Here is a 15,042-nt window from a genome sequence, read left to right as displayed (position 1 = left end):
CTTCACTGCATACAATGCAAATGTAGTTCTCATAGTAACTCTGAAGCACTTAAAAAGTTTTTTTTTTTAGATTAAAAAGTTTTCTATTAAAAAAATAGTTTTCTATAGATACAGCGAGGGATAAAATTAAAACTACGATACAATTCAATAAAGAATGTGAGCACAAAATAAAAAAATCAGCACTCTGTACATTTCAATGCAAGTTCCAGCTTCACTGCTGAGAAGCAGAGGAAAAGCTCCATGTTGGCCGAACCCCTCCTTCTCCACAATACTGGGAACCAAACCAAACGGGAGCAAGACTTTCTGAAGCTGGGAATTAAGCAGCTGTCTGTCTTTACTAATATGAAACAATTAGTTTAAAAATACCTAATAGAGTCTTTCTTCAAAACAGGTATTTCACTTACCTTTGCAGAATATTTCCTAAAAACATTAAAGAAGATGTAAGGCTTAGCTGGTAATTTCCATGAACTCAGTTCTTTTCCTCTGACTGCAGTGGCGTTGACATGACAAAGCAGGTTTGGGAATGCTAGAAATGAATTCCTACTTCCCTTTGCATTCTTCAGGTTCATTTTCCCCAAAATTTCTGCACTGGTTGGCTTCCACTTCAGCAGCAGCCACGAAATCTTGAAGGTCAGACACAGTAAACAGGGAAGGACATAAAATTAAGTGATTCGGGCGTAGTTTTGAGTCTCACAACTTCAACAGGGATGAGTCATACCTTAAAGTGTGTGGAAATGAAATACATGTTCTACCCCTTGATGAAAATCAGCTTAGTCAAGCTAAAGGGAATTAGTTCACAACAGCCTAAAATTTTGTTTGCTCCTTTAATAAATGTTGAGTGAAAAAAAGACGACTCCCGAGAAGGGGCACCTGGCTGGCTCAGTCAGTAGAGCATGCAAGTCTTGATCTCGGGGTCATGGGTCCAAGCTCCACACTGGGCACAGAGCTTACTTGAAAAACAAACAAAAAAAGACCTAATTCCTACGAAGACCAAATACAAATCATTTTAGCATGAGTGCACGTCGGTGATTTATTTTGCAGTATAAATGTAAAGGAGAAACAGTTTTAACAATCAGAATAAAAAAATGCCAAATTGTTCTAAGTGATTTTCTAATTTGCCAAATTTGAAATTGATATTTACATACCACTTAAATCAGAAAAAAAGGTGAACTTTCTCCATCATTAGTACAAGCTTTAAATTAAAAGGCTATTCAACTGCTTTCTTAGTTATAGGGAATTAGCATTAAAATTAACTAGGTAAGAGGAGAAAAGTATTGAATAATTCATGTAGAATTAACAACCAAGAAATGTCTTTATGCTTTGCAAAATCATAAAGTGAAAATTAAAACTTTCTATGCTTAGTAGTTCACAATTTTTTTTCTGCTTTCTATAAATCATTAAATATGTTTGCTTTACTCACACATGGACACTTCGACCTCAAAATGACAGAACTAGGTCACTACTCTGGAAACGGAAATGAGGATAGCTAGATTAGGGGAACTCAGGCCAAGAAAACTTGCTTTTAGGGGAATGGAAGAGAAAGCCATTGATATGCCATAAGAGTTTGAGCATTCTGACCATATATCAATTATTCCTGCTGAATGGTCCTGGATTCCAAATGACACATTCTTCCTCAATGTACTCGTTCCATCACTGGCTCAGCGGTCGACACTGGAGACCATTTAAAAACGTGCACTTTGCAATAACCATTATCTATCTTAGCAGCTAGAAAGGCAAAACAAAAGTTAGCAGAAAAAACTACCTTTAGGGACAAGGGCAGAATACTAATTCACAAATGATAAACATAATAAGCAATTTAAAAGAAAAACTATAATGAACACATCTGGTCCTAAAGAGTTAGGTTTTTAAGGAAAACCAACCAACCAACTTCAAAATGTCTGTTTATTGGACATGATCAAAGTGCCCTCCTTTCCTGCCCACAACTTCTACCTTTGGACTGGCATTCCAGAAGTGTAGGGAATATAAAATGGTTAGGTGTTCGCTAACAGCAAGGAAAGCCAGTGAATTTGTTCAAGCTGTCCTATTAAACACTGACTTGATAGGCTTCCCATCCCAGAAAAACCCATGCATGAAAATCAGACATGGCAACAGCTGCTCCTGATGTCAGATTCTGGTAGCAAAGCACAGAAGGGACTCGTGTTTTCACTTATAAAGAGAGACAAAAAAGCAAAATTCAGTTTCGGGGTGGGGGGCGGGGGAAGAAAAAGAAAAAAGGAATCCTCATTTCAAATGACCTGAGAAATTAAGTAAAAATCGTTTGAGAACAAGTTACATGAATGCTGGGCCATTTTTAATGTTTCTTAGTCTGCAGTTAAAAAAACATTCAAAGGAAAGACAAATCCACAGGTTAATCATTCTGAAGCAAGACACTGTTCAAAGCTGTTTAACAGTGGCCAAAGCACCAGGTTAAACTCCTATCTGGAAATAAGGCAAAAATAAAACACTGCCGTCTGCTATAGGGCTAAAGCAGCATCCGGATTAGATCTGCTAAAGTTACCAGCAGACGGGAGTCAGCAATAGACCTTTGCTCTTAGATACCCTGGTCTCTTAATGTTTTGTTATTGTTGTAATAGCCCACAAAAACTTAAATTTCAAGGTCTGTATTTTGAAACTGATCATTCATCCATCTTTCATTATGAATCTTCATGGTAAATCTTACCTTCAAGGTCAGTCGTAAACCCTGTCCTCCTAAATACTTCCGTATTCAAAATCCTCGGACTATAACCTAATACATTTATTCAGAGCCTGACCGACCTCTCAACTGTCCCTGTAGACTCAAAAGGTGGTTGGGGGTGAGGAGGGAAGACTCTAAGAAATGTGAATTATACCTGTTCCATTCTACTGGTTTTACAGAATAAATCTCGTCATCTGCGAAATTATTTTTTGTTTCTCTTCATGCCTGCTTTATAGAAGTGGACACTGGAGATGAGAAAAAAATGTAAGTCCTCGTGCCAAGTTTTCACAGGTACTACCAAGCATTCATTCGAAGTAAAGTCCAAGGGTATCAGCTAGCCCACATAAAAAAGCGTCCTTCAAATTGCCTTGAGCTGTATTTGTATTTGTGCTGTCCCCTATGGTGTAAGTAACCAAGAATCACATGATAATAGCCTTATTTCTCTGGCCTGCAACAAATCTAGCCACATTTTTAAGTGTTTGCTTAGTTCTTTGAAATATTACTTTCAAAATGTAAAATGAATAACATTATTTATTTAAACCCAAAATTCAGTGTCCCTAACTGAGGTGGACTCAATAACCTGTCTCTAAAAACAAACAAACAAACAAAAAACAAACAAAACAACAACAAAAAAAACCCACAACATTTGACTTAAACGTATCTTAAGTATAGCTGCTGGCTTTGTCTCAACACTTCCACTCATTTCTCTTGACTTGGTTCTCAATTCAGGCTCATGGCCAAAGAGAAAAATCGAATGCTGTGCAGGCTAGGTTTTGTCGACACTGAGGCAAAACAGTCACCACGTCTAAAAGAGCCATCGCCTCCAAGGTTGGGGATGCTTTGTCCTGAGAGTAAACAAGTGTCACGTGTAAGCTGTGCCCACATCAGCTCATGAAAATGCACTTTAAGAGATTATACTCAAGTGTTAAGATTATTTTAGTTGTGAAATGCTAACTATTATCAGGAGAATAGGGAGCCAGAAAAAAAAAAGTCTTGAGCACGTTTTCTGTACATACTTTCCTGACAATCTAAAAACCATCAGAATATCCTTCGTGAAGCCTTATCTGATCTGTTAGCAGATGATGGTGAAGGTGATCAGACCTGTGACTACTTATAGATTTTTTCCTTTAGAGAGGCTGTTGCTCTTGGACTGAATGCCATTAGAAGCATTTCCGCCACGTGGATACAGATTATCTGCTGCACATGTGTGCCTCCAGGCTGGCTTCCCATTCTTCCCCAACTGCACACTTAGGGAAGGAAACACTCATTTCATGTTAGTTATAAGTAAACCATACAGAAAGCAAAATCAGACTACAAATTACTTAATACTGATTTTTATCACCTCCTACCTTCCCAATGCTGACCTCACTCCATTCCCTGCAACCTCTTTATTATTTTTTTGAGAAAAACATTTTTCTTGTATAATTCTCCTCTAACATTTGTGGGCCTTCCCCCTCCACTTTCTTTAAGACACTGAACTAAGCTCCTGGAAATTTCAGGGGGGGAAAAAAATCAGTGCTGAAACTAGAGGCAGATCTATAGTCAAAGCGAACAGTTTTCATATATATCACCCAAAGGGTTAAATTAGAGGCTGCAAACAGTTTATAGGATTAGCACTCTCTTCCCTTTCTTCTTGCCTTTGGTTCTGAGAACCTTAGAGATCAAGGTCACAGGCAGATTGTAAGGGACAAGGTGAATGGAGGCTACTTTCGGGACTGACTCTTCCCCCTTAGGTGAAGATACAGGAGCAGGGACAGAAGCTGCTGCAGTTTCATGAGCCAAAGGCTACTAACGTCTAGCCCAAACTTCAAAGGAAAAGAAGTCCTAAATGTATGATTATCTTTTAATCGCTGGCAAGTCATAACTGCACTGTCTTTTTCATGAAAACACTAACATACTAAACACATAGCTCCATTTCTCAAACCCTCGTTTTCCAACTAAACTGAATCTTCAGGTAACTTTAAAGAACGGTGCTAAAGCAAAGAAGCAAAGTTGGAATATCTGAATTTAAATGAATTTTGCCAGCAACTGTTACATAACCTGGAATGTCACCTTAGGAAATAAATGGACATAGTACTTCCGAGTGTCAGCAGCCATACTTGCATTATTAACACTGTTCCTCCTTGCTTTATGAAATGTTAATTCCTAAAAATCCACTGAACATAAAATTTTTACAGACCAGGTGGATTTCCTACTGATGACAAACTACTTTCAATCAAAGATGCCTTAATAATCTTTGATTGCTCTCCACTAGTTTTTGTTTTGAAGTAAATTCTTCAGTGGACTAGTGATTCTACCACATACTCGGATATCTTGCTAAATTAGATTACTATAAATGAGATGTAGAATGTGGCTTGTTCTAAATTTTTTCTAGATTGCCATCAGCCTTGTTCCTAAAAGATTTGATTATCAAGACAAAGTAGGAAAAGAGAGATTATAGATTACACAAATGTGGAAACTCATGTTCTGATCTTGCAGAACTTAGTCCTTTTCAGTCTTTCATTACAAAGTTCTTCTTCTACAAATAAATGACTTTAAGCCAACTTCAGGTAATTCCAAGTGAAAAACAAAAACAAAAACAAAAACCACTGCAGGAATCTAGTTTCCAAGGAACACTTGATGGAAAAATTAATGTGTTAAAATTTTTGGTGTCACTAACTTTATAATTTTAAAATGTGTGGCGTATCTTGATTTTAAAACAAAGGATGTTTTAAACAACTTTATGAACCGACTCCCAAGTTTTTTGGTCTTCTACAACCTCCAGTCTTAGAGAAGAACTTACAAGGATATGCAGGACTTGTCTAGGCATAGCTGGCTCAGAACTGAGACACTGATAGGGAATTTATAACCCAATGAGGGTTCTGGGGAATCTAAGAAAGCATTTGGGACAAAGCAGCAGTAAGGCCTGATTCTGATAAATCTAAAATGTGTTTTAATGTTTGCTCTTCGTTTTGTAAGTAACTTAAGTCCTGCATAAAATTTCACACAAAGGGGAAATACTTCAAAGTGGTAACCATTTCCTAATGTAACCTGAAACCACCTTTTTTGATCTTAAGGATTAAGAAAATTAATGTTACATTTATAAAATAAAAGAGAATCAAAATACCCACAATCATTTTGGCAAAATCTATACCATTTAAATTATTTTATAAATAATTTTCACACTGAATATGGCAGGTACGCAACTAAAGGAGATTTCATAACCCTAATTTGTAGAAAATGTTCCGTATGATATTTTTTACCTATGTCCTTCTTCAAGTGTGAGTGCTCCAATACATGCTAGTGAAAAAAAAGACCAAAATTAGCATCAGCACAAGGATTTTCAGTTAATGCTGCAAATAGAGTCACCAGGGAAAAGAAGGCCAGAATAAAGGAAATTCAAATGTGACTAAATGAGGAAACCCTTGAGACATACAAAATCAAACTGTATTACTTACCAAACCTCTACACCATCTCCTGATAAATATCCAAGGAAAAATGTGGGAGATCTAAAATGTATCATACACGGGCAAAGAGAACACTTTAATAGCCCTCCTCCTAAATAACAATTCAAAATGAAAAATTTTTAGACACAAGTCAATGAAGTATAATTATTTTGAAGTCTTTTATAAAATCTCTAAACTTATGAATAAATTCCCAGTTTTCTAATTCTGAGGATGCTAAAATCCTTTGAAAAAGAATAAAAGCAAAACAAAACAAACAAAAATCACTGAAATAAAGGTGGGGGGGGACCAACACAGAACATGGGGAGGAGGAAGATTGAGGTGAAGAAAGAGAAACACCAAACTTAAAACAGAAACAAAACAGGAACGCTCTACAACACTCTGGCATTCTAGTTTTGAACAAACCAGTTACTGGGTGTCTGAATCATGGCTCTACTACAAAATGTTCCTGCATCTCAGTGTCCCCATCTGTGAAGCTGTGAAAATTAAAACAGACCGCCCAAAAACACTTGGCACAAATACTTGACATGCACTAGGCACTTAACAAATGGTAGCGCTATGCACAACACACGTAATTCACCTAAGTAGTTTAGTTGGCTGTTATTTTTCATTTTGCAAGAGCAAATCTCCCTGACTGGCTGCAGTTGAGTCCAGATTTTAAGAATGTATCTAATGATACCTAACTTTCACAACTGCTTTAGGTAAATTCTTTAAGATGTTGTCTGGACGCAGAAGTCGCGGGCCTACATAGAAGGTCGCTCTCTTCTCCTTGCCTGGAACCAACTACTGCTATTGGTGTCAGAAGGAGATGGTAGGCAGCGTGCCCTTGCACAGTGTGTCCGCATGCTAAATGAAGGGTGAACTGAAATGTTCAAGATTGCTCTGGGGATAATCAAAGCGACCAGGTTACACTTGCAAGTACAAAATCAACTTCTTTCCTCTGAAGCTTCTGTAAATATACAGAAGTAAACATGAATCAATCACAAAATAAGGAAAAGGAAGTAGTCTATGATGCTGAGGGCAGGGCGAGAGAAGCACACAACAGCAAATTTCTCCAAACTTAAACCTTATATTCTAGAATAAACCTTTTGCTCTTTTAAGCTTGTCATTCAAACCCTTCCCACAATAAATCTAATGTAAGAAAAGATTTTGTCTCTCACTCTAAAAAGCTACATACATATTTGTAGAGAAAGATAAAAAGGAAAGGAAGTCTTAGTTCTCCTACTTGCTTTGTCACACACTAGCTGCACAACCCTGGCTAAGCCTGTTTTCCCACTGGTAAAACTGGGATACACTAACACTACTACCTAACTCAGGAGTTACTGCGAATACTCAAGAAATGGAAAGCACCGAGGTTCGTGTGTCTGGTACACAGGAACTCAATGAATGGAGCTATTCCTTGACTACTGTGAGGAGTGTTGGATTAGGTATCAAGTCAAAGGTCGGAATATCAAGAAGACTTTCTTCTGCACTTTCCACAGGAAGAGACAGCTGGAGCGCAGATGTCATAAGGAGGCAAGTCTAATGGACTTCATCTAAAGTAGTTTATCACCATGACTAGAGAAAAAACTCTTTAAAACAATCTCACGTGTAGTATGGATGACTACTGCAGTAACATCACAGTACATTTACTTTCAGAAAACACAGAAGCATGTGAAAATCTATGTACTCACCCGTGCAATTTTTAGGCCAGGACTGGCCAACTAGGCTGTTTGCTACTGTTTGGTCTACGTTCTCTACCAGAGCAGGCAACCCCTCTGAGTCACGAGGTTCACCTCAAAACCTGACAGCAAACTCTCATAACCGAATAATTCCGACCCTTCTGCATTTTCTTACATATCATTACCCACAGCACCTAGATAACAAGGTACAATACAATCTTGTCGAACTGCCGTTTAATTAATTCTAAATACTTCTGGGAGTTCTGGCTGGAGTCTAAAGTCATTCAGTACACGGCGTTTATGATAACTCTGCCATGTATTCCGGTTACTTCACAAATGAACACCGCAATCCAAGTCTCTTAAGAAAATGGAATGATCTCCAAAATAATTGCTAGGGAGGAATCGAGTAACCTGGACAAGGGCGGTATAACTTTCCTCAAGCTAACAGTAAAGGTTTAAGTAGAATCACAGTCAGATTAGGAAAGGAATAAAAGGTCTGAAAGGGGAGACAAGAAGTATATGAAAGGCCTCAAATGTCAAGAACTTAGATTTGTGACCATGATGTAACAGGAATGCTGGCATTTGTGAGAATTCCGGCAACTGTATAGGACAAAGAGGGCAGTAGAAGAGACTGAGTAGGACAATTAGGAAGAGGTAAAACAATCTAGGAACAGACTTGTAAATCACAGAGCAATGCCTTTTTCACCTTTAAGGCTTGGCCTTGGGGGTCAAGAAGACTAAATGCGAATTTTTTCCCCTTTAATAGATCACTAGCTCCAAATGGGGAAAAGACTGTCTTACTCCCACTGCTGTATTTTTAGTACCCAGAATATTATCTAAAGGTGGCATTCCCAAATTACTATCTAGATCTGAATGTAAACGCTGCTGTAATGAGTAAAATGTAATTCACTTAGGAGATATTGCTGAATTCCTAGAATGTTTTAATATATGTTTAAATGTTTTAAATATTTTTTTTTCATTTATGTTGAAATCTAAACACTTAAATGTTTTAACACAAGTTTTCCAATGAACTCCAGTATTACAGTGTAACTGTATAACTGGTCTGATACCTTTTCCTACATTGGTTCCAAGTCATTCTCTTAGAAGATAAAGAACTGCCACCCTAGGATAGTAGATTAATGACTAAAGAAATTAAGGAAAAAATCCATAGAAGAATAAGCATAACTTGATTAACAGAAAATCCAATAGAAGTAACCTGTAAGATCAAGAGGTGCTGCCCGAACACATGAACTCTTCTATGGCTGGTCTATAAAGCTTTGTTCCTCGTGCCGGATGCTCCGCCTTGTATCCCCAGTTGCCAGTACAGGGCAGGAACATATGTATTCATTAAGCGTCTATTAAATGAACAGAAACTGGTAACTATTTTTCAACATTATCAAGTTTCATGTGGTCTGGAGGTACATATGAGAGTGAAAGATTGGGGTGAGAGATAGAAAACCCAGTAGTCCTAACAGTGCTTGAAGTTCCTAAAGAGAGACAAAAGACACAGGGAGGGGACATTATGGGGACAAGGAAATCCACATTAGTGTGGATCAGACCAAGCCAGCAAAAGCCAAAGAAGTTTTGAGGTCTGCCTCAAAAATAACAAGATCAAGGACAGTGATGGCAAGAAAAAAGGTAACTGAAATGACAGGAAGGTCACTGATGCCATTAGCACCTTGGTTTGCCTGAAAAGCAATGAAAATATCTGTGATTACAAATCTTGTAGGCAGAACATAGAGGGATGGAGCCCCCAGAGCAACCAAGGGTGCTTTAGTTCATCAGAGGTCTATCTGGAACAGAAGCTGGTCTTGGTGCTAAGTTTAACTAGAGCCAGTCTGACTTTGATGACTACCTTCCAGGTCATTAAATAAATCCCAGTTCTGACACTGCTGAATTACTTATCCACCAGCTGTGTGCATGTATGTGTGTATATACATATACACATACATACAAACATACACACAGAGGCTATTACTATTAGAGAACAGATTTTTCCAAAGTTAACAGGCAGTCAGTCAGAATGCCACTCAACTCTGCTTGGGTAAACTCAAAGGCTTCTTTCTCCAGGAATCAAAGTGAGAGGAAAACTACCAGGACGTAAGTTCTGTTTCTGCTCTAGCTTTATTCTGTAACCCTAGTGTAGGCAAATCCTGTGAGTTATGTAGTGAAATGGAAACAGTAATACCCCACTTCTAAAATGCACACACACAAATGGAAAGAGAACTGCAAGTAATCAGAAAAGTGTTAAAAAAAAAAAAAAAAAAGGATAATCAGCACTACACAAAGCCATGGTCATGTATGCGCCCAGCATACTTCATGACCTTCAGGTAGCCACTTCAAAGACATAAAAGAAAGCCAGGGAAGGTACAAAACAGGGCAACTAAGAAGTGTTTACAAAAATAAAGTGGCTTTTACCTTCAAAGAGTAAGAACTCCAATCTGGAAAGAAAGACAATAAAATTGAATTCCATGTAAAATCATAATGATTGCAGATAAAATACCAACAAGCCTGGCTCCATTTTATTACAAGTAATTTAAAACAAATCCTGAACACTCTAACTAGGAGAGGTTTTAAGACTCATAAAAGGAAATCGCGAATCAAAGATGTTTGTGGCTTTTTTGTTACAAGGACAAAAAAAAGAGCAGTTTGAAAAAGCATACACAGGTTTAAGAAGCACCGTTCGATTACTGGAGGCTGCTCGTTAGCATTTCTTTCCAAAGGGAAGTTGCACAGCTATTCAGGGGCGATCAGCAGTTTTACTATCACAGTACAACATAGTTCTTAAGCTCTTACTCCTAGAACTAGTTTTTGGCCCCATCTTTAGTTCTGAGCTGGGAAGACCACCAGTCTAACATAGTAGTTAGCAGGATCCAATTTATTCTATTATTTCAAAGAAGCGCAATGACATTTACCCGACAAGACAGCAAAGAGCAAGTAAAATCCAGAAGGCAGTACAGGGGGTGATTAAAATGTAAACTGGGCTATCAGCCCCCCCTGGGTCCAATACCAGATTGGCTACTTGTGCTCTGGAGGTCTTAGACCACACTATCTCCGCACCTCCGTTTCCACACTTAAATACTTAAGTTCAAGTAACTTTAAAACAATGACAGCCCATTGGAGATACTCAGTATTAGCCCTTCTGTCAATGTATTTTTGACTGAAACTGTGTCAACATGTTAACTTCAGTTCTCTCTTGCTGCCTGAAGTCCCAGCTGGCAGCCACAGGTCTTAGCAAACTTTGGAAAAAGGAGAAGGTTCATGAGTGAAAAGTTAAGAAGCTGCAGGCTGTGAAGGAGGGTAAGCTGGTGGGTTAAACCACAGTCTTATGACAATGTAGTCCGGAGTCTTTTTGGAAAAGGGGCCATCGTATCTTTTCTTTCTCAAGCACCTCAGCAGTGGCTCCTGTCACGTGTATTAAAATCCTGTAATACCGTGACAAGAAATGTATTATCAGACACTAGACTCATCAGCTTCAAAAAGACAATAGTGAAGTACGAAAACAGCCTGATCACATAGGGAACTTTACGAGTTAAGGAAGTGAAGAGTAAGTTTTAGCAAATCTATCCCATTTGCACGAAGGAGCATCTGTATGTCTGTTTATCCTCAGGGAGGGAAGAAATGTTTCAGAGAACTGTTTACTAGTTCAATCACGACCAGAGATTTCGCACTGAAAGGCTGAAAGTTTTCAGTAATAGAAAGATAAAAATGTAAGGAAACCTACCTTCACTCTTGTTCTTTCAGATTCAGTCACCTCTTTTTATTATTTATATGTTCTTAAAAATTGAACTGTATAGGTTAAAATTCTTAGAATCAACTTACTTTGATCATATCCAGTGGGCACTATATTTTTAGTTAGCTAAACAAAAAAAAAAAAAAATCATGACACAATTTACAAACTTTTCTGCTCACCAGGATAACTGAAATCATACACATTATTCATGTGTTCCAGTTATGAGCTGAAACAGGAGCACAAAATAGCTTTTAAGTTTCCAGTGGTGTTTCTGGAAGATTTGGTTTGATGACTGTCGCTACGATTTATAAATCTATTACTGCCTCCCAGAATCTAATCTGAATTCTTTGAAGATAATGGTCACAGATTACCACGGATTACTAATATAGTCCTAATTCTGAACACACAGAACACTCAATGGTTGTGAAATGAATGGATCACGAATCAACCATCAACGTTAGGTATAAACTACACTTTTTAATAAATAGCTGACTTTGAGCCAATTATCTAGATCTGGTCGATGATGTACTAAGATTGATCCACTTAATATCCCTCCTTAAGCATTAATGCCTTGATGGAGATGTTTACTGCACTTTCTGAAAAGAAAAACAAGTTAATTACCTTCATAATACCTTTCAAAGGTAAAATCCAGAATGGGAATTTTTGGTAGTTCCTACTACTATTGAAAGCTCACACTACAGAGAAATAAACTAGCAGCTACTGTCCATATTTTTGCCATCTTTCTTTTAAGGTGAAAAACATGTTACATTAATAAAATAAGATTAAGAATGTTCAACACCAGAAGACATGAAGATGTCTTAATTTGGGTTTATTATCTCATTAGAATTATTTAAATGTTTTTTCAAATGTTTATTGATTAAACAAGACAACAAATTATATACTGAGACTTTGAGTGTTCAGCTGGTAGACTATAGTTACTCAACCTTCTTTCTTCAAGGCTACTACATCCATCTACAGACACTTAAATATATCCTGCCCTAGAAAAAATCTCTGGGTAAATTTCAAGAGCACTTATCATTGCTTTGACCTATTGTCCAGATTAAGATAAAAGCAACACTAAAATTAATGCATAAGTGTTATTTTTTAAAAAGAAATTAACACGGTCTTTTCAGGTAACATTGGCCAGATTATTAATGTAACATTTCACATTATTAATAACCTCCCTCTGGCAGACATTTCATCTACACCAAAACAAAACTAACCTTGTGGAAATTTTGTTAAGAACTAGTTTTCTTAGAACCAGGCCAACTGGGGCGCCTGGGTGGCTCAGTGGGTTAAAACCTCTGCCTTCGGCTTAGGTCATGATCCCAGGGTCCTAGGATCGAGCCCCACATCGGGCTCTCTGCTCCGCGGTGGGCCTGCTTCTTCCTCTCTCTCTCTCTCTCTGCCTGCCTCTCTGCCTACTTGTGATCTCTGTCAAATAAATAAATAAAATCTTAAAAAAAAAAAAAGAACCAGGCCAACTGATCAGTTCAGTTACAAACTGAAAGAAATGACTTGAGAACTTAGGCAGAGTAAATGTGCTTTTAGGCTCCTCCCCAATATGGTGTCACATTACTATCATGGTGACCTTAAATTCAGGACTGATGAACAAAGAATCCCTGATTCTATTCTGAAATACCCATTACTTTGAGCAATGGCTCAAATTACACAGAATTCTACAAGCAAGATAATAACAGTTCTTAAGAATTAATAGGCTTTTAACAAAACTACCGATTGCTACTGACCTATATATTTTCTATATGGCTCAGATTTTCATGAAATGGAACAGTAGTAAAGAAAATACCTGGAATAATCTAAAGCCATTATTAATTTACCTAGAAAAGTATTCTAAGGCCTTTTCTCCTCCTGTATCAGGGAGAGTATCTTCGTTAAGCTGTGTAAGCAGGTCTTATGCACCACCATGCTGGCTACTTTTATGCATAATTTTGTGTTCTTGTGCATGTGTGCACACACGCACACACTCAGGTCAGATATAAGTGAAGTTGTTTAACAACCTCTTTCACTAAGTCCTTGAGAAATGGAGAAGGGGGTCACCTGGGTGGCTCAGGTGGTTAAGCGAATGCCTTCGGCTCAGGTCATGATCCTGGAGTCCTGCATCAGGGCTCCCTGCTCAGCAGTTAGTCTGCTTCTCCCTCTGACCCTCCCCCTTCTCATGCTCTCTAATACATACATGAATAAATAAATCTTTAAAAAATTTTTAAAAAAGAAAAGCGGAGAAGGGCTGAAATCAAATATTAGATGATGGGAATGGCTTAATATACCAATAGTTTAAAAATGTTTAAATGCTACTTCAGATGGGGGGGGGTGCCTGATAGTAGAGCATGTGACTTGATCTCAGGGTCCTGAGTTCACACCCCACATTGGGCGTGGAGCGTATGAAAGAGAGGAGGAAAAGGAAGAGGAAAAAGAAAGGAAAGGAAGAAAGGAGGAAAGAAATAGTACAGACAGAACTCAAGAATAAAAAGTTTGGATTTTGTGAGTAAAATATGCTGAAGTGAAATTTTAAATATTTAAGTCATTTGAAAAGTGGCACCCCTTTCTGAATCAAGTATAATCTTGCCTAGGTGAAAACTAGCTTTCTCAGATATTTTGGCCTAGATTTTTATCGATGAATGATGGATGAGAAAACAAATGACTGAACTATTAACGTAACACATACATAAAAGGACACTTTAGCAATCCACTCTAATCTAGGAGAAAATTATTTTAAATTCAAACTAGGTTGGCTTTATTTTAGGCTTACAGGGCTTTAAGGTAAACAAATTTTCTTGTAAAAGTAAAAATTTTAAAGTAAACATAAACTTTAAGATTTAGGGGCGCCTGGGTGGCTCAGTGGGTTAAAGCCTCTGCCTTCGGCTCGGGTCATGATCTCAGGGTCCTGGGATCGAGCCCCACATCGGGCTCTCTGCTCAGCAGGGAGCCTGCTTCCCTTCCTCTCTCTGCCTGCCTCTCTGCCTGCTTGTGATCTCTGTCAAATAAATAAATAAAAATCTTAAAAAAAAAAATTTAACATTTAATTCTAACCTCACGTTATTAGGCCTATTTCTAACCCGGTAGTTAAGAGTGTATACTTGGAGTCAGGAAGAAAAGGGTTTGAATCTTGGCTTTGCCACTTCACAGACAGGTGAACCACCAGCTATATGTAACAAATTACATAATCTCGATCTCTGAATTCCTCACATGTAAAGTAAGGACAATACCACCTACCTGAAAGGGTTGTTGATTACATAATAATACATAATGTGAGGCCATTCTTCAGCACAGTGGCTGGTACAAAATACTTACACCACAGTATGACTAACCTACCATTAAAAAAGCTTGGCTAAGGAAAGGAAACAGCAGAGTATTTATTTTCCATACTTCATCTGTTTTTATTTTTCAAAATAAAGTTTTAGAGTTGAAAATCAGATATTTTGCCACATTTATGAGGGACTACCTATCTTCTAGTCCCTCTATATAAAAATGGATACATACACCTGCCATTTC

The sequence above is a fragment of the Lutra lutra genome, chromosome 4, assembly GCF_902655055.1.
Source record: "Lutra lutra chromosome 4, mLutLut1.2, whole genome shotgun sequence".
Classification (NCBI taxonomy): domain Eukaryota; kingdom Metazoa; phylum Chordata; class Mammalia; order Carnivora; family Mustelidae; genus Lutra; species Lutra lutra.
This window is presented reverse-complemented; position numbering follows the sequence as displayed.